The 27,096-nt window shown below is 35.8% G+C and overlaps 1 protein-coding gene and 1 pseudogene across 1 annotated transcript in view; both read right to left on the bottom strand.

Annotated features, from left to right (window-relative positions):
• Positions 1-27,096, bottom strand: part of KCNQ5 (potassium voltage-gated channel subfamily Q member 5) — a 502,936-nt gene that overhangs the window by 405,586 nt on the left and 70,254 nt on the right.
• LOC117797204 lies at positions 11,210-11,306 on the bottom strand (annotated as a pseudogene).

Here is a 27,096-nt window from a genome sequence, read left to right as displayed (position 1 = left end):
TTTTTAAGGTTTATTTATTTGAGAGAGTGAGAGAGAGCACGTGGTGGGGAGGAGCAGAAGAAGGAGAGAGAGAATCCCAAGCAGACCTGCTGAGCATGGAGCTGGACACGGGGCTCCATCCCACGATCCCAGAATCATGATCTAAGTGGAAACCAAGAGTTGGAAGCTTAATCGACTGCGCCACTCAGGAGTCCCCCTGTCAGATGATTTTTTAAAACAAATTATGTCTAGGGGAAAAGTAGGGAAATTTTTTTTGGTAAAAATTTATCCTTATTTTAGTATTTAAGAAACCAATTTTAACATATACTTTAAGATAAGTTTCTAATTTCATAATGGATGAACTAACACATTAGGATTATATTGAGTTGTTTAAATTTGTTAAATGTAATCACATTAAAAGGTAAAACAAAACTCGTATTTCTGCTCTGAAATCTACGGTAAATTAAACAATATATTCTCTATTTGGCTTCAAATGCCTCTTTTTAATGAAAGAGAGCCACAATGAGAGGGCACAGATGGACATTTTGCACAAGCATGAGCTGTTGCTTATTCATGAGTAAAATTACTCTCATCAAGTCTGTAAAGTAGTATGGTTTTTGTTCAGCACTGCCTCTCACTTCTCAGTGATGGCACTCATGTACTGTGGGGCCAAGAAGAACACGGGCCCATAAATCTCTCAACGGGCAAGCATTTTCTATTTTGTCAGATGAAGTCTCCATTTCTCATTTTAAATTCACCTGGGGTGTGTGTGTGTGCATGTGTGCGTGTTTGTGTGTAAATCCCGAGTCAGAATGTCTCCTTAGGGCAAAATGAACAATTGTCCAAGACACCGGGTCACTAAGAAAGGTTTCCAGAGCTAGCCTGTAACCACTATGATGCCATTCTGTAGTCTAGGAAGAATACACAAGGAATAGACTATCCCACAGGTCATGACGGAAATTCCCAGTTGCCTTTTAAATCTGATCCCCTAAATTACAAAATTAAGTGTTTGAATAAAAGTGGCCAAAGGAGTAAGAAGAGGATGTAATCTTTCTTTGCTTTAAGAATAATAAATGACAAAGCATGAGTTCTGAGGCATCTATTTAGTACATTTAAATATACTTATTCTTTTTCTTTATGCGAATTAGTTTCATTTTCCCTTCTTGCTTTTAATGACAAAAACATTTACTACCAAATTTCCCTAGCATTCTTGTATTCATACTTCCTTAGTGATATACAGCTATTTTATATGGCTTAAATAAAAATGAGTAATTCCAAGTCTCTCTAAAATAATTAGATGGCAACCAGGGAGAAAATATCTATATAAAATATATAAACATGTATAGATAAAAGACTTGCAAATAAGCCAGAGTTTCTAAACAAGAAATCATGTCAAAAGAAACCCAATTACTTAAAAATCATATTATAACATTAGCAGACAAAGGAAGTGCAGAAAATGTAACAGACCTTAATTTTAGCATAGTCACTTATGAACTCTCATTTGAAAAATGAATTCAAATTAGCTGGGATAGGAGAGCTCTCATCTGCACTAAAATAGCAGGAAGGGTTGTAAAGGGAAGGTAATGATGAATGGCAATGTATTGAATCACAGATTTTTTTTCAAAAATGGTTCCAAAATCTAATGTATTCAAAGTACTTAAAATACCAAACTATTCATACAATCACCTGAGATGAAAGAGAGGAAGGAAGGAAGAAAGGGAGAGAGGGAGGAAGGGAGGAAAGCAGCCAAGTTTTATGTGTTTCCGGCACACTTCTGTTAGTTTGAGCATTAATCCAACAGCAAGCCCTAAAAGCCTGTAGGACTCATACTCTGTAACACATCTAATAGCAAACTCAATATATTAGACATATGCCCAATTTTCTTCCCCTCACTTCTCATATCATTGCCATATATAATGTAACAGGAATGTCAAGATTAATTACAGAATAAAGACAAGTAAAAAGAAAATTAAATACTGATTGCCATGGTTAACATGTACTCAACTCTCACCATGTTCTAGGTGCTAAGATTTAAACTGATCGTTTTACTTAATCCTGACATCAATTTTAAGAGGTAAATATCGTTATTATTCCCATTCTACAGATGAAGAAATGCAATTTCTTTTCTTTCAAGACAGCCAGTAAATTGTGAAGCTAGAACTGAAACAAAGTCTTCCAAAATCGTGCTCCTTTCATTTTATCACTTAGCTATTGTTATTATTGTTATTTGTTGTTATAATTACTATCACACTTACTTTCATGGAGTTAACAGGGAAACAAAAACACAAACAGATTAAAATGTAAACAATATGGTTGAATAGCTCTTCAAGATAATAATCAGAGATATGCTGAATGCCAATTCACCAACACATACAGAGTCCTTACTCTGATTTAGCCACCACGCCAAATCACTTTTATGTGAAGCATCTCTAGACTTCATGATTTTATGAGGTTGATAGAAACGAAGACACTGAGACTTGGAGGGTGTAAGAAACTTCTCTACACAGTTGTGGTAGAATCAGGATCTAAACTTGGGAGTTCTGATTTGGGAGATTCTGTGCTTACCCATTCCCCAATGGGGATTTTCATAACTGGATGCACAATAAATTGCACAGGTCCTGATTACCTTAGAACTTAAGAGGAGGGAAAATCACTCCCGCCTGACAGACAGAAGGCAAACAACAACAATAAAAAGAGCATGCCTGGTAGTTGGAAAGTGAACACAGCTCAGAGAAGAGAAAGCACAAGACAAGGTTCGTGGAGAGTGTAAGAACCAGTGAGAGGGGAGCCAAGGACCAGAAAAGATGAGTGGTAGGAGAAAACCAAGGTACTAGTCTTTTATTGCTGCTGCAACAAATTACCACCAGAATATGGGATTAAAACAGCATAAATCTAGTATCTTATGGTTCCAGGGATTGGAAGTCCAGAATCACTCTCACTGGGCTAAAGTCAACGTGTCAGCAGGGCTGGTTCTTTCTGGAGGCTGTGAGGGGAGAATTTGTTTCCTTTCCCCTCTCAGCTACTAGAAGTTACATGCCTTCCTAGGCTCAAGACCCCTTCCTGCCATCACTCCAATCTCTTGCTTCTATCTTCACATACTATCTGGTCCTCCTGCCTCTCTGATATAGACAATTGTGATTACATGGGCTCACCTCGATAGCCAGGATAATGTCTATCACATGATCCTTAATTTAAGCACATCTGCGAAGTCCCTTTGCCACATTCTAAGTACCCTATTTCCAGATTCTGGATATTAGGACATGGACATCTTTTGGGAGACATTTTCCAGCCTATCACAAGACTAAACAGGCAAGTTCACCCAACCTGATAGTGGATGACCCTCCTTACCAAACTGGAGATTAGCAAGAACTACTAATAACTATTTAAACAAGGAAATAGAATAACGAAAGTAATACTTTAGGTTGAGTAATCTGGCATTTAGAATGACTCATCTAGGGGCACCTGGGTGTCTCAGTTGGTTGGGCATCGGACTCTTGGTTTTGGCTTAGGTTATGATCTTGGGGTAGTGGGATCAAACCCCGAGTTGGGCTCTGTGACCAGGGTGAAGTCTGCTTGGGAATCTCTCCCTCTCCCTTTGCCCCTCCCCCTGCAAGTACACACTCTCTCTCTCAAACAAATGATCTAAAAAAAATGATTCATCCATAGCAGTGATTCTCAACAATTAGAATGTATGAAAATCACACTTTGAGTTTGTCATAAAATAGAGTGTCCTGGGCCCTTTCATCATAGAGATTCGCATTCATTGGGCCTACTGTAGAGCCTGGGAATCTTCCTTTTTTTGAACCCACCCCCTCAAGTGATTCTTGTGCAAGTGATCTAAGGTCAGGCTTTGAGAAATATTGGTCTGTGACACTTAAATGCCTTTGTAAATACACACTCACTTGTTTGCAACTCCAGGCAGAGAATCAGATCAGGATTAAAAAAACAAACCATGAAAATCAAATGCACACTTTAAACTTATTTATAAACTTATCTGTTTCTAAGACTTATCAAAAACCTAAAATAATAGCCAAATAAGACAAAGTAATTATTTTAAGCATAAAGGTAAAAAAGGTATTTGTTTTAGATAAAGGAGAAGAAGACATTTGATAATTGTTGTCCATCTCTCTTACTGGACTCCTACTATGGGGCCAGGCACTGTTCTCAGTTCTATTTAGTAATCAATTCACTTAACTCTCACTCCATGATTATTTTTATAATCTCTATTTTGCAGATGAGAAAACTAAAATTTAGAGGGATTAAATAGCTTGTCCAATATCACAGCCAGAAAATGACAGAACTGGTATTTGGTCATTATCTATCCTGTTTCTAAATTTATACACTATTTTGCTGCTTTATTCTCTGCAAGATGCTAACCCATAGGATCGAAACTACTATACTCATAAATTTAAATGTAAAATATACAATCACTTAATAGATATACCTGACTCTAAGAAGGAGAAATAAGAGTGGAGAGAAGAAGAAGCAACGAACTAAGAACCAGAGGTTGGGGTTTTATCCTGGCTCTAGGCCCAGTACCTCTGGGACCTCGAACATAGCCCTTCATTTTCATGGTCTGCTACAGTTTCCTGATCTGTAGACCAGGCCCAGACAAAATAATCTCTAAGATCCTCATTGTTTTACACTTCTAGGAGTTTTATGATTATATCAATTAATGAATCACATCAAATATCACATATCATTCCACACTGATTTGATCATGCTTCCTTGAAAAAGGATTTCTATGTATTAGCAGAAACCTCTTTGGCTGAAAAATAGCTAAATAAGAAAGAAATTGAAGAAAATTACATGCTCATACCCTGTCTAGACTCTGTGGAAACAAAGGGAAGAAATATCCTTTGCCACTTATTCCAAGGATACAGCAACACAACATGATATACCTGAGTCAAGAAGGAAGCAAAAAAAAAATTCTCGGAACAGGCAACAATTAATTTGATAGATTCAGAAACTTAGGTGAATGCATAGGAGTCCTTCCCAGGAGTTTTGTCATCTCTCATTTTAGATAAAATGTGAAAAAGCATCCATTCCACAACAGATTAAAAGCAGCAAGCCTAGCAGAAGGTTAAGTGAGCTGTGCACTCACTTGTATAGCAGTAAAAGGCAATGGAGAAGATAGTAAAACTATAAAAAGCTGACACAATGACTCAAAAGCACAGGTTCTGATGCTCCTTCACTTGGGACAAAGGACACTCCAGAGGCCAAATGGCAGAATGATAGTGAGCATTGCCTTGGGTGCAGACAAATAGATGGCTTCGGATCTTGTCTCTAACATTGACTCAACATTTACTGAGTCACCACCAGATTTTAGTTATAGATCAGGCATAGGAAGAATGAGAATTAAGAGGATGATGAGATTCTTGCCACATCCTTCAGTGGTCTGGGACAATGGTGATAGATTCTGTCTGTAAGCCGTAAAGCCAGGAGGGCCTAAGTTGAGGGTGTCTGTCCTTGAGGAAGTGCTTTGGGAGAGGCAACTGCTGCCAGCACTAGAGGGTTCTGGAGATGGTGCTGGCAGAGTAATACTGTGCTGCTGAGTCCCTGAGGAATTGTTCAAGGAAGCAAGGGAGTAACCAGAGAGACAAGAGAGGAACCTATGAGAACTACCCAGAAAGGGCCCACAAGGCGACCACTGACAAGAAAAGATGCCATCTTCAGAGAAGGACCTCTAAGCAGGATGCCATAAAGTTATAACATTAAAAGTGTGTATGGCTTTGGAGTCACATAGACCTGGTTTTGAATCCTGACTTAGCTTGGGCGTTCAGTACCCAGATTTTTGACCAATCAAATATCTGCCTTGTCTCGTTGGTGAGAACTGAATGAAATAGTGCTGGCATATAACTGGACTTCAGTTACATAAAATTTTTTATTTTTTATTTTTTCATTACTTAAGAAGTTTGGGCTGTACTTGGGAGGAACCTATGAGAGGAGGGGTTTCCAAGCAGGATTATTTTTGGAAGCAGCAGGTAGACTGGAACAGCCAGGGATGCCTAATGTCTAGAGAAATCTCTGCCTCTGTCTTCTATCTCAATGTCCTTCATCTTTGGGGAAGGGAGACTGTATTAGTCTTTCAAAATACTTCTCCAAGGTAAGAAAGAATAACACTTTTCCATCAGAAAACCTAGCATCATAGGGATCTAAAAATCTGAGTGGAGTTCAGATTCCTGCTGGTACAGGGCAAGATTCCAATTTTTCCACCTAGATTTCATGTTTTTAAGGGAGTGCAATTATGTTCTGTTCATCTTTGCATGCCCCACAGATCCAAACAAATAGCAGATGCTCAATAGTTTTTGAATGAATGAATGAATGAATGAATGAATGAATATCCTTTCCCCTAATCCCAGTAGTATCTCTCTTTTTTTTTCAACTGACTATTTTACATCCATGTTTGAACTACTTCTTAGAACCTATTTTTAGAAAACAAAGCTAGAATATTTTTACATTTTAATACAAAAAGAACAACTGAAGAAACACTAGCAATTACAAAAACAGGCCTAAAGTGAGACTTAAATTGGGGAGTGGGAGAAACTGTCATTTTTTTTTGTCTTTCCTTATCTGGGTACCCCCCAAATATGTGAAAGGATTTCAAATAAGACCGTAAGAAGGAGCAGAAGGGAACAATCTCAAGACCTGGCTTAGCTCCCAAATCTGCAAGTGAAAAGCAAGATAAAGATAAGGCAGCTGCTGCTGAATGCCACCAACTGCTGATGGAAAAGTGGCAAGCAGAGTAGGCAGACCAGTGAAGGATGAGGCCCACGTTCACAACATAACTATTCAAACTCTCTTAGAGATCAGTTGAGAGGAACTCTTTTATAAGATCATGGCTATCAAAAGGAATTGAGAAGAAAAAAAAAAAGCAAATGCTGGCTGCCAGGGCAACCTCAGTTTCTCAGGGAAGCTACTCAAGGGAAATTTTTAGCAATGTAAAGCAAGGAAGAGGGCTCTTCACAGCTCTCAGCTAAAGCCAATTAGTAAAAACGTACAGGTACTCCATGCGCGAGGCATTGTGTATGTTTTGGGGTGGCTGTAGGGGTCAGAATGGGTGCACATATGAAACACAGTCTTTGCACTCTAGACATTTATGGGTAATGATTGGCAGTGTGATATTTTCGAGAAAGGCAGTCATGGAAGGTCATGCCAGGGATGACTCCAAGGCAGCACTCTAGCTACTGTTGGTACTACTGTACTAAAAGCAAAGTGAATATCTACTGAACAAGTGGTCTTCAAAAAATTTTCAAACACCTTCTAAGTACTAGGAGTATTTTTCATGTTTTTAGAGAAACTCATTCATGAATGCATGAACAAAAGTATTCACCCAGTTTTTATTTCTGTGGTTTAAATGCACATTAAAATATCTAGAGGCAGCCTCAAGGAAATGGATTCTAAGTTAAGGACTCAGGTGATACTGTGTCCCTCACTCTTTAAATATGTGGCTAATGCTAAGATAAAAAGTCCAAAGCCTGCAGTCTTTATTAAAGATTGTACCAAAAATAAGTGTTCCTATACTAACATTGCACATGTGCTATTTTCTAAAAGCATATGTCATCCAAGAATGATTTCCCAATGAAGACATTATTTGGTAACTCCTGGGAAGTTCAAGGTGGTCAACCATTCATCTTAAGCAAACTATTACAACATTGGTGAAACAACATTACGTGCTAGGCATTCGAATTGTCTGTATTTGCTCAAACTGGGTAAGCAGCACTCTTTTTTTGTGATACAGTTTATGAAGCTCACCAAGTTATACCAGTGAGACCTCACTACATTGGGATCATTACTTACATTTTGTCAATAATCAGAAACAATCCTCACAAATACATTACAATATCTTCAAGAATCATCATTCGCCCCCCCTAAAATGCAAACTCCATGGGAGCTCTATTTTGTTTACAGCAATTTTCCCAGTCCCTAGAACACTCTTCAGCTTATAGTAGGTGTTTAATAAACGCTGTGTTGATAAAATGCAGAAGTGAATTTAAATTGCTTCTTTGAGATGGCACTGGGGAAACAGTGGCTAAACTAGAACAAGAGGTTTATATGTTTTATGGATAAGCTCCCCTGCACTCTCTTCTCTAAAGACTGCTTTTGTTAAGATATGCTTTTCTCTTGTCTCACCAAAGTTGAACATGTCTTTCAAATAACATTTTTAGGAGACCTAAAAATGACAAGGTGTGTGTCTGACATCTGACACCCACTCAGCAGACAGTAACTGAACTCCTATTATATACTGGATATTATGACAGCCATATACCAGCCAACCAAAAAGATGCGGTCTTATTTATGTCATAAAAATGTGAAAATAAATTTAATCTTGAGGCTATAGACCCAGCCTTTACAAAAGGTGGTGCCCAGAACTGATTTGCAAAAAGTAAAGCTTCTACTGGGATTAACAATTAAAGACCATGGAGAAGCCTCTAAAGCGGGGTTTCACCTGCTTTTGGCATTGCAAAAGAGCCAAATGAATATTCAACTGAGCAAAGCAAAAACAAAAGCACCCCCCAAAAACAACTTAAAACAAAGGGAAACATTTTAAATATTTCCTTGATGCTAAGAATAGTTTTACACACTACTATGGTAGTTCATTCATAAGTAAATAAATGAATAAAAACATGTGACTACACACACATACTGTATCTTATACATCCAAATAATCTATTTCCTTTATAAAACAGTTATTCTGTGAGGTAATACATTTACTCTCATGAGCAACCTTTTAAGTATTTCAAAACTACTTTTTAATCTCCTTTGGAACTGTGTTGTTCCATTCTTTTAAATATACTCAAAGAATGAATTTTATTTTGGGAGGCTGTAGAAGGACATTTGGAGTCCCTTATGATAAGCAATATAAATAATCAAGGCAACTCCAAAAGAAAAGCTCTAAAATAATTGTGAACAACAGCAATACCATTTGAAGAACTAGAGAATTTATTATGGTAGCTATTGTTAAGATCAACTCACACTGTGTTATTGAAACGTATGTATTTTTGAATCTCAATATCTTATCCTTTAAAGATGCATTCCTTGAAACATGAGAGACTATGGACTGTGAGAGGCAAACTGAGGACTTCAGAGGGGAGGGGGTGGGGGAAGGGGATAGCCTGGTGATGGGTAGTAGGGAGGGCACGTATTGCATGGTGCACTGGGTGTTATACGCAACTAATGAAGCATCAAACTTTACATCGGAATCTGGGGATGTACTGTATGGTGATTAACACAATATAATAAAATAAAATTAAAAAAAAAATAAAAAAAAATAAAAAAATAAATAAAGATGCATTCCTAAAAGAATAATTTTATTTCACCACCTTATTATTATGTTATTTTTTCTCTAAAGAAATCAGACATAGGACATTGCAGCAAACCTTTCAAAATTACATATTTAGAAGTGAAACATTATTTTAATAAAGAGCTAAAATAATCCACAAGCCAATAAAATGTATTAAAATTTAAAATATAATAGGAACTATGTCCCCTAGACGGTCTATAGGAAAGGAAGAATTAACCCGTGTTTGATCTGGTCTAGTTCTTTAAATTCAACTTACAATTTTCTTTCCCCCACAATGAATTCTTTATATCACTTCCTTTAATTTTTAGGTCTTTCTTACAAATAGACATATATAGTTTGTTATCTATTTGTTTATGCCAAACCCCCAATAATAAGGCTTCTTGATATTTAAATATCATTTAAGAGTTCTTTAGAATAGAGGTTTCATTTATCAGGTGACATTCATAAAATTATTGTCCTAAGTTATTATAAATATGTGTGCATATGTTATAAAAATGTTTGCATTAAAGATCAGAAAAGATATGGAACGTTTAAGACCACAAAAGTTTTAAATTTGAGCACTATTGTGTGAGAAAATTAAAATGAATTTATCAGCTTTTAATCTGTTATAAATCATATGACATACTTCCTATGTGAAAATTATCTACTTTTCAAAACTTAAAAAAAAACCATAAAATCCACTGCATTATTTTTTATGATACACATACTGTTTTTGGATGTGGACTTTAATGTTATAAGACAAATGTTCTCACTGTATTTCATCCTTAACAAACTGTTCAAGAGTTCTTATTGACTTAAAATAGGTGCTCAGGGGTGCCTGGGTGGCACAGTCGGTTAAGTGCCTGCCTTCGGCTCAGGTCATGATCTCAGGGTCCTGGGATCAAGCCCCACATGGGGTTCCCTGATGAGCAGGGAGCCCGCTTCTCCCTCTCCTTCCTGCTTGTGCTCTCTTGCTATCTCCCTCTCTCTCTCAAATAAATAAAATCTTTAAAAAAAAATAGGTGCTCAATTACGATCTCAAATATATTTTAATGGTTTTACATGTAACAATATAAAAGTAATTATACCACAAACATCAATCGTGAACTTCTGAATTTCGATATATGCTATAGAGGAAAATTATTTTTAGATACAAGATTTCTCAAGACTCGAAAAATTTAGACACTATGAGGATATTCAGATACTGTGAAATAATTATTCTTTTTAAGACCTCAGTATGAGATATCATTAGAATTTCATAGTATTAGATTTATCATTAAAATATGATAGCATGAAACCAAATATTATTTTAAAAATATTTTATAAATGTCCTCTTATAATTGATTTCCCTTTTTTAATTTGGATATGTCTGTATTTCAAAGTAAGCAGTTCTGTAGGATGAATAAGTACTAGAGCTCTAATGTATAGTATGGTGTCTATAATTAACAACACAGTATTGTATACTGGAAATTTGTTAAGAGTAAATCTTAGGTGCTCTCACCACACACACACACACAGAAAAGTAAGATGGATATGTTAATTATCTTGACTATAGTATTCATTTCACTATGTATATATGTATATCAAAACATCATGTTACACATCTTAAATACATAATTTTTGATCTAAAAACATAATTTATTTAACAATACTGTATTTTATGTGGATTATTTGAGAAGAATAAGTTAGGCACTGTACTCTGAAATTATTTGGTTCAACCTCACAAAATCTGATTCACAAAATCTTAAGGAAAGGAACTCTTGAACACCTATTGTTCATGAGATCTCTTTTTTAAATTGAAGTGTAGTTGACATATATAATACTAGTTCCAGGTGTACACCATAGTGACTCAACATTTATATACATTACAAAATGATCACCAAGATAAATCTAGCTACCATTGGTCACCATACAAAGCTGTTACATATTATTAACTATATTTCCTATAAAACTATGGAGTGCTTCACAAATTTTCATGTCAACCTTGTGAATGCTAACTTTTCTATATCATTCTAATTTTAGAATATACGCTGCTGAAATGAGTACAAATGTATACAATTTTTATTAAAAAATCCAAAAAAGTAAATTACATACACTATTAAGCCAGTACGTGGTCTCAGCCAGGAAGAGGGTTTATCCTCTTTACATTTTAGTGAGGTACCAAAGAGGCTCACTACCATGTGTGGGCAGGAGTTGATCCAGCATAATTTAGAATTGCCTTCTTCTGCTTATCACCCATTCCATCCTATGTTTCAGGTTCTTATCTGAACTTCTCTAAAAAGAAAGCCTTTGTAATAATCAAAGGGCAAAGATTTATTGAAAGCCTACAATATACAAGATTGTAACTGATTAACAGCCAAAATCTGCAAGGTGAATGTGTGAGCCTCAAGGGATTTAGCCTGGGGATTTGGGAGAACCTGGTTGTACTGTGAACACATCCAGATACCGGCCAGTTTGCGTGCTACCAGAACCACATGTGTTCTTTAATGATCTCACTGGTAGGTACAGAGATGGGAGTTAATCTTCACACCCACCCTGCAATGGCCTGCATGAAATTGGCCACTTTAGGGAGGAATCACACTCTCACTTACCTCAGTCCAATTAAAGAAATACTCACTAGTAAATAATTTGGCAGACACTTCTTTGTCATAAAACATATTTAAACATCAATTTTGGCCCCAACATAAAGACAATTATTTAATGATAAGAACAAATACTACGTTATTTAGCTAAATTGTATAATTTCAAAACTCTTGCCCACATTTAAAAAGTTCCATCTAATTTACAACGCAATTAATCTGCTCACAGAGATTGTATTTTTCCTCTTTGTTACATTTATTTGTGTTTGCCCATTTCCTTTATTATCTCCTGTTAGAAAACTGTTTCTAGCATTAATTTGTTTATTCTAAATATGACGGCAAAAATCCATCAGATTTATTGCCCAGACTCCCTGGTGCCCATGAATATGATTCTCAGGATATTAAGGGGAAATCAAGTTTTTGCTATTTTTGAACTGCCTTGATATTAACAGTTATCATTTAGAAACTGACGGAAATTAGCCAGTATATGGCATTCTGACATATATCAGTTGACAAGCTCTGAATCTGATGGTCATTAGTGGAATCACAGTAGCTACCAAATAATATCCAAGGTTAACACTATCCATATTTATGACAAAAAGGGATTTTTATGTAACCACACAATATCAGGCATAAAGTACACAAGCAACTGCTTCTGAGCTACAACAGAGAAAAAATGGAAAGCATTCAACTACATTGCATAGGACATTCTATGAGGGTCCTGTTAAGTTTAGTGGGGGATCCATTTCTATTTTGAACTCTGAAGATGGTATAAGCCTTCCTACCAAATGGGCTATAAAAAGCTCCTCACGCTACAGCTCAAGGACTGAGAACTTTAGAGAAACTGAGCACAGTTACTGCAGCATTGCACAATTGTGGCTAGCACTTTATTGAACATACTGGAGGGAATCCAGGAACTCTTTAGAAATACATTATTTGATATGAACTTGAAATCTCAGATAGGTAGAGAAATTAAGGCTGACTAGTAAGAGGCCTTAAACAACAACAACAACAACAACAACAAAATGGACTCAGCAGGAGCACTTATATGTCTTTAAGGTGCTCGGAACCTACTCCACAGCAGATGTAAGTATACTTATAGAGGAATAAATGAAGTCTGTGAGCAAACAGAAATGATTTAATCCTTCTTGTGGTAGTGGACAAGAGCTCACAGGTGAGCAGACATTTGAGTTAGGCGTCTAAGAATGAATAGGATTTTATCACATGTATAAGGGGAAGACGAACTCATTCCAGTTAGAGGGATGAGATGAAGAAAGACACAACTCAGGATGGAAGTGCATATCCCTTCTGGAAACAGCACAGGAGGTACATAGAATATTTATGTTAGGGTCATAGGAAGGATGTGAGATAAAACTAGAAAGGCAAGAGTTTGGGAATATCATTTTAAGGGATTAAGCTTTACTCACTGTAAATGGGAAGTCTTCAAACATTTTTGAGGACAGTGACATGAGCATATCTAGTCTTTACATCCTTCTGTAAGACAAAGAGCCTCATTTGGCCTTAGACTATTCTTGAGCCTAGAATAGACACTAAAGAAACTTAATTGATGTTTATTAATTAATATTCACATTACTTAGGTGTGGAATATATGGAATATGTAATATTGAGGAGTCAAAAGGGAGAGTAGAGGCACCAGGAGACCTTAGAAGGCATTGCAATTATCAGAAAAAGGGAGTTATCCAATGAATCAGGACAGGGGTTAAGTGGCTTGGAAGGTGGACATAAAAAAAACATAAAGGCAGAATTCACAGAATTTTGTGATTGGTTGGATATCTGAAGAAGAGAGAGGTGCTTTATAACTCAAAGGAGCAGGTAGAGGTGATAAGAAAGGACTTGAGGAGAAGGGGGTGTGAGGTTGTGGTGGGGGTAGAAAACAAAAAAAAATGGTGTTTGGGATACTTTGAGTTCAAAGCCCCTTTTGGATCTTCATGTGGAAACATCAAATGTAGGGCTGACACTTCGGGCAAGTCGGTTAAAAATGTTAACAAGCCAAAATGTTTGCCTGGATTTCAAACGCATGACTTAATATCAGGAATTGCATTTCATACTAAATTGCAAACTCAACCAACATTTTATATCTACCTCCACCATCAGGCTTTAAGCATCTGTTTATTTTTTCATTCTGTAAATATTACTGAGCTCCTACAATATGTCAGGCATCGTTTTAAGAGTGAGGATGCAGCAAATATGAGAGAGACAAGGTTCTTGTTCTCATGTACATTATCTTCTACTGGAAGATAATCCAAGACCAAATAAAGTAATAAACATATAATAAAATTTCAAGTAGGATAAGTGTACTGAAGAAAAATAAAGCAGGGAGAAAGAAGGAGAAGTATTCCTTAAACTAAATATTTACAGTCTATAGTTGAGATCTAAAACAAGGACAATTAATGACTTTTCTCCTTATTCTTTCCATTGCAGATAATAACATGTAAAAGTCAAGTGGGTTATCTACCTCAAGGAAGAGGCCATTCAGATGAAATGGAGAGGCAGGATTTTCTGCTGAATATTTTTGATCTCTAAATTGAAGTCTGTAACCCCCAATTTAGTTATAAAAAAACTATGCTCATGAGTATGAGAAATGTCCCCAGAGGGTTTCATATAGCTCTTCTGCAAGGCAGAGAATCTATATGAGAATAGCTAGGATTAGACACATTATACTCATGACCTTGGAAATTAATTAATCAGTCTATCTTTTTGTGGATGGTACACAGGTGGTGAAATAAAATTATTTTTATCATTTATTCAAATCTTAATTATGACTCATCATGTGGTTATGCATGAATCTAGTAAATTCTTTGTTATGCAGAGTGTAGGGAAGCACAGAGTGAAATAAAAAGAGGGAGGGAAGGAGATAGTAAGGCAAAAAGTGGTTGAGCTTTCATACAGAGAGAAGACTTCAAGTGGACTTGTCAAGAAAAGCTATTGGTGTTCTATTACTTGAATACGTTATTTCCAAGTGTCGTTAAGATCATAATTTAATGCAAAGAATGATGATGTAATTACATACACACCCATGCTGGGAATATGTCGGAGATGTGGTTCTAAGAGACTGTTATTATCTGAGGTAAATCTTGCACATAAGCAATCAAATCTTCTTTGATCCAAAGAGTGACAACAGGGATAAATAAATTCAAGTATTTTAAAGCCCTTCTAGTCATTAGGATTCAGAAGCGCTCATTCATAGGCTAGATTTGCTGCTGCATGCCACTCGCTCCAGAGGATAAACCCACCTTTCTTCTTGAAACACTCTTTTCCCCTGGCTTCATGTACCTCAGACTTGACAGATTCTCTTCCTGTCTCTCAGTGTTCCTTTGTTGTTTCTCTGTAAGTTCTGCCCAGCCTATGAATGCTGCCATTCTTCAAGGTTTCATTCTAGATCTGTTTCTCTTTTCATATGAAATGCTCTCCCTAGATTATCCATTCATTCATTCAACAAACATGTATTGAGTGCCTCCTATATGTCAGCATTTTTCCATGCACCTGGGATACATCAGCAAACAAAACAAATAAAATCCCTGTCTCTAGAGAACTGAAACTATAGCAGGTTTCAATTACTATATATATGCTGGTGAACCCCAAGCTTATATCTCCAGCTTCCATCTGTTCTCTGAGCTCCAGATTTATCCACTTACTCATTCTCCACTTGGATATTTTAGAAGCATCTCAAATTCAACATGACCAAAATGGAACTGATTAGGTTTGGAGATAAAATTATGAATTCAGTGTTCCCCATCTCAAGAGTGGTATCAACTTTCATCTGCAAGACCCAGAGATATAGAAGTAATCCTTGTCCTGTCAACTTCATCCACAAATATCAATTCACTTCTCTCCATCTTTGTTGCCTCCTTTCCAGTCCAGTCTACTTCATCTCTCTGGAACCTTTGGAGTGATTCTCTCCTCACTCAATCTTTCCCTATTCCAATCAATTTTCCACAGCCTAATGATGCTTAAAAATGTCTTTTTTTTAAAAATCATATCAGCCCCTTTAAGATAAAGGCCAAAGTCCGTTACAAAGCCTACCAGACCTTGTATGATTTGGCTTCCCTCAACCTCTTTCATCTCTCCATGTACTGCTCTTATCTTTGCTCTTGGAGCTTCAGCCAATGGGCCTTCAGAATCTCAAACACACTATGTGCTTTTCAAATGTAGGGCCCTTGCACATACTGTTGCCTTATGCTACCTCAAGTGGTTAACTCCTATACATCCTTCAGTTTTCAGCCCAAAGGCCACCTATTCAGGGAAACTGTATAAGTCTCCTACTGCTTCCATAACAAAACATTACAGACTGAGTGGCTTAAATAATATAAATTTATTTTCCCACAGTTCTGGAGGCTGATGTCCAAGTCAAGGTGTTGGCAGGTTTTGTTTTTTCCTGAGGCATCTCTCCTTGGCTTGCAAATGGCCAGCCACCTTCTCACGAAATCCTAACATGGCCTTTTGTCTGTGTGCATGGATCCCTGGTATCTCTTCCTATTCTCATATCTCTTCTTATTCCTATTGGATTAGGATCTCACCCATCCACTTCATTTACCACCTGATTATCTCTTTCAAGGCCTTATCTTCAATTATGGTCACATGGGGGGTTAAGGCTTCAACATATGAATTTGGAGGGACACAATTCAGTCCCCAAATGAAGCCTCCTTTAATTCCCCAGGTTAGGTTAGGCTTCCAGATATCTGTTCTTTTAATAATTGTGTTTGTTACAAAGCACTTTGCCCAGTTTGTAGTAACCAAAGCTGTTTGCCATGTAAAAGATCTGGCCCCTTCCTATCTCTCTGACCTCATCTTCTACCACTCTCTGTCACTCACCGCATTTCCCCTGCTGATTCCCTAATATGTCAGACACTTCCTGCCTGGAATTCTCTTCTCATGACTCATTCCCTCTCTTCATTCAGATCTCTGTTAAGATATTTCCTGACCACTACACCTATAAACATATTACCCCAACTCCCAAAATCTTCTATGCCCTTATATAACTTCATTTTTGTCTTAGTAACACCTGCCATGATAATATCTGTCTATCTACTTTTATTTGCTTGCTGTCTTTTTGCCTGTCAGAATGTAAGCTTCCTAGGTTTTGGCACTGTATCCTCCAACTCTAGAACAGGTCCAGAACACTGGAGGCACTCGATACATGTTTTTTTGAAAGAATAAAAAATGCTTATTTGTTTGATTCTTTTTTTTTTTAAAGATTTTATTTATTTATTAGAGAGAGAGAGAGACAGCGAGAGAGGGAACACAAGCAGGGGGAGTGGGAGAGGGAGAAGCAGGCTTCCCGCTGAGCAAGGAGCCTGATGTGGGGCTCGATCCCAGGACCCTGGGATCATGATCTGAGCCAAAGGCAGACAATTAATGACTGAGCCACCCAGGCGCCCCATATTTGTATGATTATTTCATTTTTGTCTACTTGCCCTACAAGACTGTAATCCCTGTCAAACAGGAAGAATGTGTGCTATGCTCATCAGTGACTGAGGACTTAAGACTAGTGGCTGGTACCTGGTATGTTCTTAGTAAATATTTGCTGAATGAATGAGTAAAAATATAAAAGCAAAAGTAGTGCAAGTTTATAGAAAACATCTTGAAACAATTTGCAGAACATGAAGAGAAGCTGTGGCATTTCTAGCTGTTTCACAATTCATTTTGATTTAGCAGGGGTGCACCCTCAGTTTAAACGTGGTTTTCTGGGCCAAATCTCTGTTAGTGGCCATAAAACTGCCATCAGAGTGCTATGAAAATTACAGGAAAAAGAGAAGAACAGTATTTTTATTTCTAGAAATATTTCCTTTCCAAGGACCAAGCGTAATCCCAGATTATTATTTATTTGGATGGTCTTTTACTTTGTCAGTGAATGGGATTCCACGACTAAATTATTTGGATGTTTTGTACGGATTGAAATAAAGGTCTTAAAAACAAGGCAATAAAAGCACACATTTAGAATGACTTCTACTCCAGACCAAGTAATTTTCTCTTTGCTCGCTTTATTTTTAGAGAATTTTAAAAGGGAGAAAAACTGATCAATATTATATTTAGATAATATATTATTTTGGAATGTGTCAAAAATAGGTGCAACAATAGAAACTATATATGTAATAATTGCAATTCCTTAGAGAACTGCATCCTTTCTCTTCCAAAATATCCTGGTAGGAACTCAATTACTTATGGAAAAGTACCTGAGCCAAAAGAGAAACTATACTTTTGCTACTATGATTTGTCCCTCCATCTAGAAGAAAGTTTGGGGAAAAAAGTATTTGTTTAAAAAATTCAAATCTAACTTTCTCTCCCTGCAATAGGGTAAAATTCCAAATAATTTCATGTCTTTAAGACATGAAATCTAAAAGAATTTTCCTTTTTATGTTTCAAAATTTTTTCTCAATTTTTTTCTGCCCTCCCTTTAATTTCATATCTTAATACATATGAAATGTGTTACTATGTGCAAAAAAATCAAATTTATAAATACTTCTCCACTTAGTTGTAATTAAAATTTAAACATCAAAATATACGTTGACAGAAACAACCTTATTACAGAAGGTAATATGAATAAGAAAGGGCAGGAACTGCTGAGGAACACAGATCACAGACAATTTAGGAAGAAAGTTTTTATCAAAGGATCAAGGTAGTCCCTCTCCATGTTTTGATAAATACAGTGTAGACTCAGTTTATGTTTGATTTTATTGTGTGGTAGCCATGTGAGGATTTAAAGAACTAGTTTTTAAATCACCTCTGGCTATACCTGGAGCATTTATTTGATCTTCCATTAGTAGCAGGAAGAAAGAGAAGAAATGCATATAATGGCATTCCATAGCTGAATCCCTGAAGGTTCTTCCTTTTGAGGAAATATGTAAGGTCCTAGATTATTTACTGTGAAATATAACATCTATTTTGGCAGGATTTCTTAACTTCAGCACTACTAATATTTGGGGGGTTGTGATAACTCCTTGTTGTGTTCCCCTGCACTGTTAGAATGTTTGGCAGAATCCCTGGCTTCCACTCACTAGATGCCAGTAGGACTTCCCTCCCAATTGTAACAACTAAAAAATGTCTTCAGACATTGCCAAATGTCCCAAAGTGCCCCTGATTGAAAACTACTGCCTTAAAGTTTCATAATGACCTTTGTAATCTACTCAATAAATATTTCTTGAGTGCCCGATGCATCTTTTTGTGTTCTAAGGGGGATTAAAAGAAGAGTAAGACATGGTTCCTTCTCTTAAAAAGTGAGTCCATGTTACAGAGATAATATCACTAGAGTACAACAGAAAACATTTATCACTAGTTCTACATGCCCTGTATGCTAATAAATATTTCAGAGATTTAGGGATTACCCAGAGGGGGATCCATGGGTGAAATTTCTGGAAGGCATGACATGGCATGAGCTCTGAAGACTGGATAAGATTCGGAAAGACAAAATTAAGAGGAAAGTACACTTCATGTCCAATGTAAAATCGGGGTGAAAAGAGTATGAGAGAAACCAAAGAAATAAATAAAGGGTGAAGAGAATTATTTAAGAGCTTACAGAAGGCAGTTACTTTGGAAATATGACAGGATGTCAATGGAGGGAAAATAGAAGGTGTGGCTAAGCAGGAGGTGGGTTTCTTAAAAACTGTGGCTGGAATTGGAAGAGATGAGCAGTTTAACATCAGATGATAAGACTCACCAAGGGTAGGGACAGCAGCTTTAGGACTGATAAGAGAGAAATGGAGGGGAAGGTCTGAATCTGAAACCAAGAAGAACTACAGTTTTGGAGCTGATTTTGGGTAAAAGTTCCGAGTCAGACTTTTGACTGTCCTAGCTGATTGAGTAAATGCCATGCCAGGCATGGACACTGAACACTTGTCCACCTGCACTGGAGTGCTAGCAGGAAAAGATTTTTTTTGATTCAGATTTTATTAAGAAGTTTTATAGCTGCTGGACAATTAAACATATACATATAAAATTTTTAATTGGTATCTAGTTTCTATTCTGTGCTTGATTAACTATTTTCAGGTTAATGTATAATTTAAATTCCAGGAGATTCAAGGATCATGGAATAAACTGAACATTCTTAAGCATTTTATCTTAGCTATAATTTATCTCAAGGACTATTTCTGGATGTTTTTCAATAATATTCATTTCAATTGATAAATATAAACTTTATTTCATTTCCTACTGTATCCAAATGATGCCATTTTTTAAAATTCTGAGATAAACACACACACACACACACACACACACACACACAATCAAAAGCTGGAAAATGCCTGCAGGTAGAGGAAGAATGATCACATACAGAACAGTTTTATTATTGATATAAATTGATACTGATGTATATTAATTTAATTAGGCTTTGTACCTTGATATTTGTTAAAAAGGTATGAAAACTGGTTCTCTAGTGGAATAGGCAACATTTGTGAGACTCAAAATTTCACATTTAGTAATGGAAATGGTAATACTTTAAAAAGAAACAGGTGGCTTTGTGAATATACATACAAATCTAAAAAGGACTTATGAAGTTGAATTGCCACTTCCATTTGGAAACCCTAGGTTTCCAACTGTCTAAATGGGTATACGCACATGCACACACACTCATAGTTTATATGACCATGTTACTACATAGACATCTGTGTCCCTGATATGGACGCCAAGAAATAATTAAGTTAATATATATTCCCTAAAATATCTGAAAGTATAATACAGGCAGGATAATTATGTTGGTGTGGATGTCTTCATGTTTATGAACATGAATGTGCATAGAAGATTATTACATATGGTTTTAAGTATTATTCTTTTGACAAGAAAGGAACAAAGATGATACTTCATAATCACTAATGATGTGGAATACTATAGAAAAACTATTCTGTACTTTTCTTTTTATGAACATTTGCAGTAGTTACATTCTCCTTTTTAGTTAAATTATGGCTTAGTTTTAATTTAGATATTTTTGGAAGGTACTTTGATACTTTCAAGGCCATCATGAACCAGTTTAGTATGCCACATTAGGAATTTACTAAAATAAAGAATTTATTGCTTAATGGGAGTTGATGCACTTTCTCATTTGTTTGGTATAATATCAAGAAGTTATTTGGGCATGGGAAAAATATGAAACAATTATGGCCTGATATTCATAAACTGATTGAAAATATGAATATGTACACATACACAGATTAACATTTGTTCTCAAATTTTTGCAATTATAAAGATATGCATACATATGAATATATTATAGCATATGTAATATGTACTTGAGAACCCATTACAAGGCCATGGGCAAGTACGATCACTATCTTTGTGCTTCCACTATACTCCATACACATAATCTACATAACATTTATTATTTCTGCTGGATTTATTTGGTTATATATTTATTTTCACTCCTTGTATTGCAAATCTCTAAGGAATGATAGTTATAATTTATCTCTCCAACCTGAGTGTCTACCACAGTGTCTGGCAAAGATAAAGAACAAGTACCTGTCTAATGGATGAATGAATAAATCCTTTTTTGGTTCTTTAAACAGACATCTTTTAAATTTCACTTATAACAAGATATTTTATAAAATATTAACTTTATGAGAATCTCTCAAACTTAAACAGAAAACATCTTTTCCAGTTCACATTTTATACTCAGAATATCTTAATGCTCCCGCTTTAATAAAAGGAAAGACAGTAATAGGCAGATTTACAGGGGCCAATAAGGTCCTTCTTTCTCGAACCACTCAATAATTCATTCTAAAAAGAGAAAATACAACTACACTATCAGTGGCACTTTAACCAAATTTAATTTTATAATGTTTAATATTTCTGATTTCTGCTGCCTTATTTAACCAAAATTTCAAAGTAAATTAACCAAGCTCTTTATGTAGTAAACATCTATTGAAAACTTTTTTCAAAATAATTTATGCAAATGTAATACCTCATTTTAACAGTTTGCTATTTTTCTCTTATTTAACTTTTCACACACAAAAATTCTTTTTTTTTTGAGTAAGACAACAGTATCAAAAAGAATAACGTTTTTTATCTAATACTAGACTTCCTCCTTTGATCATTTATTTCAGGGAATTTGAGGCTGTCAACATCGTAACAATATAACAAATTAGCTCTCAAATGGAAGTAACCAAAGTAAAAAAATTTGACAGCTCTTTTTCTGTCAAAAATTAGAACTGGTAATTGCTTTGAAAATCTCCCCCCATCCTCCACCTCACTTTTTAAAGGGACATAAACTCCCACAGGAGGGGAAATTAAGCCTCACAAATTTTCATTTATCTTATTGGCTATGCTTTATTTTTAAAATACGTTGACAGTAAAAACGCTAGGTATATTTTTAAGAATAGTTGCACAATTAAATGCACTTCAACACTGCAACCTCTTTCTAACTTAAATTTTCTTACTCAAAAAATATGTCTCCACAGAGAAGCAGCTAGTATTTCTTTTAATCTATGGGAGACAATTCTACCATCTATATCTTGGCAAAGTATGTCTTTCCTTTTCACAATTACCAAACACTGACAAGAGGAGTAAATGGATTCCATATCAAGACATATTCTAGCTATAGCTTCTGCTGTTTGACCTTCCTGATGATTGATAGGCATGCAGTGAATTCTACTGACCCAGGATATCTGTCCTCACAACTTACATCTAAATCAAAGGGAGTAAGTACTTATTTAGGACACTGAGGATGCAAGTATCAAGAAAGTCACCATGTATGTGGTAAAGGGAAGTGGTGTGAATGGGATTTGGGCTCAAAAGAGAGAAAATCACATCAGGTGGAAGAAATAGATTGAGCAAAGGCAGAGAGGCAGAAAAGAAGTTATTGGAGAAACACTGACTAACTCAGTTTATTTGAAGCAAAGACACCAAGAAAGAGTCAAGTCAGAAATAACTTCAAGACTGGGCGAGGCTATTGTGTGGGCATTGGAGCACCTCTCTTTGTTTCTGAACTAAGGGGACATAATAAAATCTTCAACTGTAACATCTTCTCTATAAATAATGTTTATATTTAATGCAACAGCATGGTAATCATCTTTTAAATGCAATAAATTAAATGGAGTAGAGGAAGAAAAAGGGAAAGCAATAACATGTTTTATATAGTATCACCAAATCAAGAGATAGGTAATAGAATAGAGCGAGAAGTCTGAGATACGAAAAGATCAAATAATAGCCTTCCATGTTTAAAAAGACTCCTAATGACAGAAATGGTCATTCTAAGCAAAGAGGAAACTTAATATCTTATATGAACGGAAATAACTTTCCACCACATACAACAATTATTTTCCAGAAGAACCAAGACCACCTTTATAAAGGCAAGAACAAAACATATAGAAAATTTAAACTCATATTTACGTTCCCTTCTTTTTAGGAAGGAATCCCTTAAATTAAAAGTTGATATTGGCATACATCATTCTATGTGATTTATACGTTTTGTAAAAACACTAAGTATATCGTATGAAGCAAAGAAAGTCATTATTGCAGTTGCCTAAAAGAATTTATTAAGCACCTCTTGCAGACATCCCCACAGGGTTCCCACTGGGTAATCTCTGACAAATGAGAAGCAGGGCAATTTACAAAGACATAAAAAGAACATGCATGTTGTTAATGTATTTAAAGTTTTAAATAATGACTTGCAAATATTTCAGTTTGCTCCTTACCGATATTAAAAAAAAATCGTTTTGATAAATTTAACACAATTTCACTATTGTTACATAAATATAAGAAGAAATATTTTTTCTAAAGATTTGTGTTGCATACATTTAAAAAAGGAAGAAAATAGGAGATGATCTTCCCACAAATCTAATTGTGATAATGAAAACATATCTAAAAATGTGAAGCTCAAGGCTAGAATAGACACTATTAATAAAATTTAAAAACACAACACCTTATGTGCAGTTATCAGTATTCAGAGGGAAGTAAGGTAAGATTCAGTTTTATTTTTATAGAAAAGTATGGTTTGGCCATATTTTTTAAGGCACACAAAAATGGAGTACAAAATATTGGTATTTAAAAGCAGCCACAAGTGAACCATTTATTGAATTTGCCCTAGTTTAAAATCTTATTTTAAGAGAAAATCTCTTCGAATGAGTAGTTTTACAAGTTCCACAAGAACAACAAATATATCAAATGTCCTCATCCTGGGTAATTACCTCCTTTGCAGGGCCATGTACATTCTTGCAATGTAGCTGAAAATTAACACACATATTACAAACAGAACTGGATAAATAGAAAAATGCTTTTATAAATCAGACCAAATGAAGGAATATTTAAAAATGCTGACTTATATCTAAACTGCCTGAACTTGGTAGTTTATAGACTGAACTGGCTTCTTTGCAAATGCTTCTTTGCAAGAATTTAAGTCTGTGTACCTTGGTTCTGGCCAAATAAAATATTTTTTAAGAAATAGTTTAACTAGACATTTTCAGTCCTTCTGGTTTTGTTGGATTGTTATGACATTGTTCTTATCCCTGACAAGTTAATTTACTGGGGGAGGCAGGCACTTAAATAATTACAAAGCAACATGGAAGTGCAGTAAAGGAAACAGGCCCAGGCCATGGGCTCACAAACAAGGGCCACCCAACCCACATCTGGAGGAGATGACTTAGGAGTGGAGTCTAAAGGAGAAATTAGAGTAAAGGAAAGGGGATGGGCATTAAGGGGCAGCACAGGCAAAGGCAGAGGATGCAAAGGGCAAGACATTGGAAGTAGTTCAGGAATCCTGGGGTAGAGTCCAAAGTTTTAGGGGAGAGTAAATGGAGAGATGGCTGCTTCTTCGCAGAGGGAGTGTGCTCTGCCCTGATTAGAGTTTGTCCTCTGCTGGGCTGGGTAGCCACTGCGGGGCTCTGGCAAAGGGGTGACGGCGATAGATCTACACCCTGACAGACTACTCCTGTGGCTGTACAGAGGATGGGGTGGACAATACTCCAGTTAGGAGACTGATTGAATGGAGAGTTAATAGGCTTGGGGAAGGTCAGGGATGACAAGGATGGAGAGCAGGGGAAAGATTAGTAAAGTATTTTTAAAAGGAATCGAGACTGATTCTAAAGAGATAATAAGGCTAAACAGTTGGAAAAATAGTAAATATAAATATTTTTTTACTTGGATCTGCCTAAAGTATAGCTTTATGAAATTGATCTAATTGTAAAGTCACCATTTTTTTTTCAATTGCAACTAAGGGTAGAGTAACGTATACTCCTTGACAATGAGAATCTGTTTGTCTGTCAGTGTTCTGCATGAATGAGTCATGTGCTGAGGACATGGGGGAACGAAAGCCAAACTTATCTGATTGCTGCACACAGACCTGGGGCTGAGTCTTAAAGTATTTCCACAGGGAGTGAAATAAAACAAAGGGAGTTTTTGTTCCTTGAAATTCAAAAACACATCTTTCTCTACGTGAACCTTAGCTATTTATTGCAACATTCCAAGAACTTAATACTTTTTTATCACTTGCAAAACACTGTTTCCTAAACCTTTTTATATACTCATTAAAAAAAAAAAAAAGAAATCTGTATTTCCTTGAGCTTGACCAATAATTCAGGAATGCCCACCTTTATTTCCCTTGAGCTGCATGGAATTGGTGACTGCATTTGGCTCCTACCTTTTATCTGAGAAGCACGTCACATTGCTACACAGATTTTAGTATTTTATCCTTGATCGGCCTCACTTTCACCCTCATAATGCATTTCATTGAAAAGGCATTAGTTTGTATACTGGCTTTCCTCTGAAAGAACAATCTAGGACAATACACACAAATTAGGAAGAGCAGCCAAGAAAATAATATTGCATTTATTACGAATTATTCTATAACTTTAATGTTTTAAATTATTCTAAAATTTCTAATGTGGAAAGAATTTAACAACTTAGTTGAACATTCTCCTAATAGTGATGTATAGTGATGTAATACAGAGTTTATTGACTACATCAAAAAAGTCTACAATATTCTTTTTTTTCCCTCCATATGCATGAAACACAAAATAATTCTTAGCTATAGCATTTATAATACTGCCTACTTAAAAAATTTTGAAATTTATGACTAATTCTTGGACAGTATTTCATTTGAAAAACTGGTATAGCAATATTTGGTACTTGTTTTTCAAAAGTTTAAAAAAAAAGGCCTAAAACAGCTTTTCTTTTCTTTTCTTTTTTTTTTTTTAGGTTAAACCAAGTGAAATTTGTTTCAGAGGATCTGAAGTTGGGATAAAAAGCCTTAAATATTATGTGAGTTTTGGTTAACCTTTGTACAAAAATATAAAAAAAATTGGCTGATTTTCTGGATTGCTTGTTAGATTTTCATGAATACAAAGCTTTCACTTAAACATTCTTTTACCTTGAGCCTTCTACAAAGTGCACATATGCAATTTATCAGTCCTCTCAGACAGTTATTTTAGTTAACTCAGCTATTAACATTTCCCCCTATAGTTCTGATATTAGAATCCCACCTGGAACATTTTGCTGTTGTTGATGTTGTGCGTCTACAATGAGCTGACACCAGGTAAGCAGCAATGAAGTCAGATGACAGAAGAGCCAAAATGTCATTTGATCCCAAACATACAGGGTATTTGATGATCCCAGGTATATTAATGGTTTTTCCTCACCTGGTCAGTTAAATTGGGAAGAGAACCTCTATGGAAGTTTAGCTGAAGGGTGGTCTGCTCAGCCATTCTCCATCTTTCTCATCTTTCAACTCAGCACTCGTGATGGATGATGGCAAGGAAGACCCTCTCGAAGGTGTGTGCGGATTACAGGTCTGCAGTTTACGTAAGATTCCCAGGAGACGGTTTTCCCTCTCAAGAAAGCACGTAAGTTTGTAATGGAGTGAACGGGATGTTGTTTTATGGATAATCTTGTATCTGTTATAATTTATGTTCAAAGAGTCATTTGTAAATGTTAGTTCTTTATTGTACTGTTTTACTGCTTTGAATTAAATTACCTGTTACACCCCCACCAACAACTGGCACTGTGGTTGAGAACCTCAGAATCGGACATTGCATTCTAAAAAGAGAAACTCAAACTAACTCTTATAAATCTTCTTCAAAGCAAACAAAACCCCCCCAAAACAAAACAAAACAAAACAAAACAAAACAAAACAAAACAAAACCAACCTGAATAAGAGAGAATGGGCCTGGATAGAGCTAAGATAGTGAGGATAGGGATGGAGTTGTTAATGTCAGGGCTTGAAGAATTTGTAATATGTTAAAGTAAAAAAAAAAAAATTGCTATCTAGCTTTTTGAATGAAATAAGGGATTAGACTCTAAAATCAAACATAACTGGGA

Source organism: Ailuropoda melanoleuca, chromosome 19, assembly GCF_002007445.2.
Source record: "Ailuropoda melanoleuca isolate Jingjing chromosome 19, ASM200744v2, whole genome shotgun sequence".
Lineage (NCBI taxonomy): Eukaryota > Metazoa > Chordata > Mammalia > Carnivora > Ursidae > Ailuropoda > Ailuropoda melanoleuca.
This window is presented reverse-complemented; position numbering and strand designations above follow the sequence as displayed.